This window comes from Tupaia chinensis, unplaced genomic scaffold, assembly GCF_000334495.1.
Source record: "Tupaia chinensis unplaced genomic scaffold, TupChi_1.0 Scaffold147369_2, whole genome shotgun sequence".
Lineage (NCBI taxonomy): Eukaryota > Metazoa > Chordata > Mammalia > Scandentia > Tupaiidae > Tupaia > Tupaia belangeri.
This window is the reverse complement of record NW_006207221.1, coordinates 39,442-41,629: the sequence shown is the minus strand read 5'-3', so window position 1 is coordinate 41,629 and position 2,188 is coordinate 39,442. Positions and strand designations below refer to the sequence as shown.

Sequence of the window (2,188 nt, the reverse complement as noted above, 5' to 3'; positions counted from 1 at the left end):
TTCTTCCCAGCATGAATATAGTGCATATTAGTCAACTCAAAGATATTAACTGTACATTATCAACAGATAGCTTTACATTTTCTCCCCTGATCCTCTATTCTCTTTCTCTCATCTCCTGTTTTTGTTTTTAAGCATTAGGTATTTTTAAAAAATTAATATTATTATTTAATTTGACCAGAAGGAGAGAGAAAGGGAAAGTGAAGAAGCAAGTTCCAGGTCCAGAACTTGAACTACATATGACCATATGTGAGTCTAATGCTTTAACTACCATGCCACCTGCTGACCCCACTCCTGTCACCTGTTACCCACTCCTTCTTATTCTGTCTCTTGTAGCTACAGTTGCCCTCCCTGCTATTATACCTTCCAATCTTTCCGTTTCTGCCATAGCGTGGAGGCATTTGGTATATATTAACTGGGAACATGCATTTCTCTTTCATAGTTTGACTTACTTCACTTAGCATTAAATCTTCCCTATTTACTCACTTTGTATCAAATATCATTGTCTCTTTTTTATGATTGAATAGAATTCAATAGTGTATATATTCCTCATTTTTTCAATCAAGTCCCCTGTCCTTGAGCATTTGGGCTGATTCCTTGTCTTAGCAATTATGAATAATGCTGCAATAAATGAAGATGTGCAAATGTTTTTCCAACAGTGTTTCTCTAGTCTTTGTATAAATACCCAGGAGTGGAATTACTAGGTTGTATGGTAGTCAGATTTTTCTTTTTCAAGAAGAGACATATTTGAGTACAATTCTATATTGAGACAGATTCATAGTAAAGATTTTATTTTATGTATTACCTTGGAACAGCAATTTAAGACAAACACATTGTGAACTATCTTCTCTTACTCTGGGTAACCCACATGAAGAAAATTGCTTAATAGGCAAAAAGGGGGTGTACTTAGGAGTCTAGGTTTGCAATTATTTCCTTACCTATGAAACTAAACATATTTGCAGTTCTCTTAGCCCTTTACTTTTTCTATTGAATAACGCACAAATCTTTGCTTTGTATGCTGGGGTCAGAGTGATTGTAAAATATTTATTGATATATAGTGATTGTACATATTTTAAGGGTATAGTATAATTTTTTGAAAAGATTATTCTATTTAATTATTGTTTATCATCATTATTGTAATTTTAAGTTTGCTACAGGGCACCTGTGCTCTTCAGAGAGAGACAGAAAGAGAGAGAAAAGTGAGAAAGACGTCTTCCAGGTCTGGGCCTCAAACCATGGTAGACTATGTGGGAGTTCAGCACCATGTGACCTGCTGACCTGAGTTCATATACCCAGTTTTTACTTTTAATTTTTTTGAGAGGATTTTGCTATAGGGCTTGAGCACTTGCCAGAAAGAGAGAGACAGAGAGACAGAAAGTGAGAAATCAGCCCCCAATCCCTTCTCCTCCATTCTCCTCTTGGAATCTTGGGCACAAACACAGGTGCCCGGTGTGAGTTTAAGCCACCGGGTCTGGGACTTGAACCATGGTCAACTACATAGGAGTGCAGCGACATAGTCATTGTGCCAACTGCTGTTTTAAATTTTAATATTTTTTATTAAGGGTGATAAAAAATATCCAGAAATAATAGTAAATGTGAAGAAGTGATATCTGTCTTATTATGAAGAACTATCACTGCTTCATTTTCCTTCACAATGGCCTTCGAATCACTGAAGGCAGAGATTCCATACCATTTCCCCTTCTTTCATTACACACTACAGGATTTGTGAATCAGTATCCCCTCCCTCAGTTTTCTCATTAACAAATCAATTTAATTTTTGACCCATTGTTCAGAGAGAGTGTATTTTTGTTTCTGTTCCATGAAGTGGGCTTTTTGGCTCACAATTGGATCATAATGCAAGATAAGTTAGTTTCTCCCACAGTCGCTTTCTCTTGGTGTTGAAGGAATAATGGTCCCGCCTTGGCTTCTCATTTTCACCAAAATGATTTTTGACCTGCTCCTGGTAAAGGAGATTGCTGAGAAGAACATGGTGACCACACTCCTGGGTACAGTTATTTTGCTCATATATTTTCTGGCCAGCAAGGAGATAAAACTTTGGAAGTCTAAGTAAGCTTTTTCTTCCATCCAGTCTCTTAGATCTCTTTCTAATAAATGATCTAATAAATTTATCAGATCTTATTCTCTCTTGTGTTTATTTCATTACCCTCTGTTCTTTTTACTGTGTTCATTA

At 36.3% G+C, this 2,188-nt stretch overlaps 1 pseudogene; it reads right to left on the bottom strand.

Moving 5' to 3' along the window:
• Positions 1–1,767: 1,767 nt before the first annotated feature.
• On the bottom strand, positions 1,768–1,986 carry LOC102480438 (39S ribosomal protein L33, mitochondrial pseudogene; annotated as a pseudogene).
• Positions 1,987–2,188: the final 202 nt, after the last annotated feature.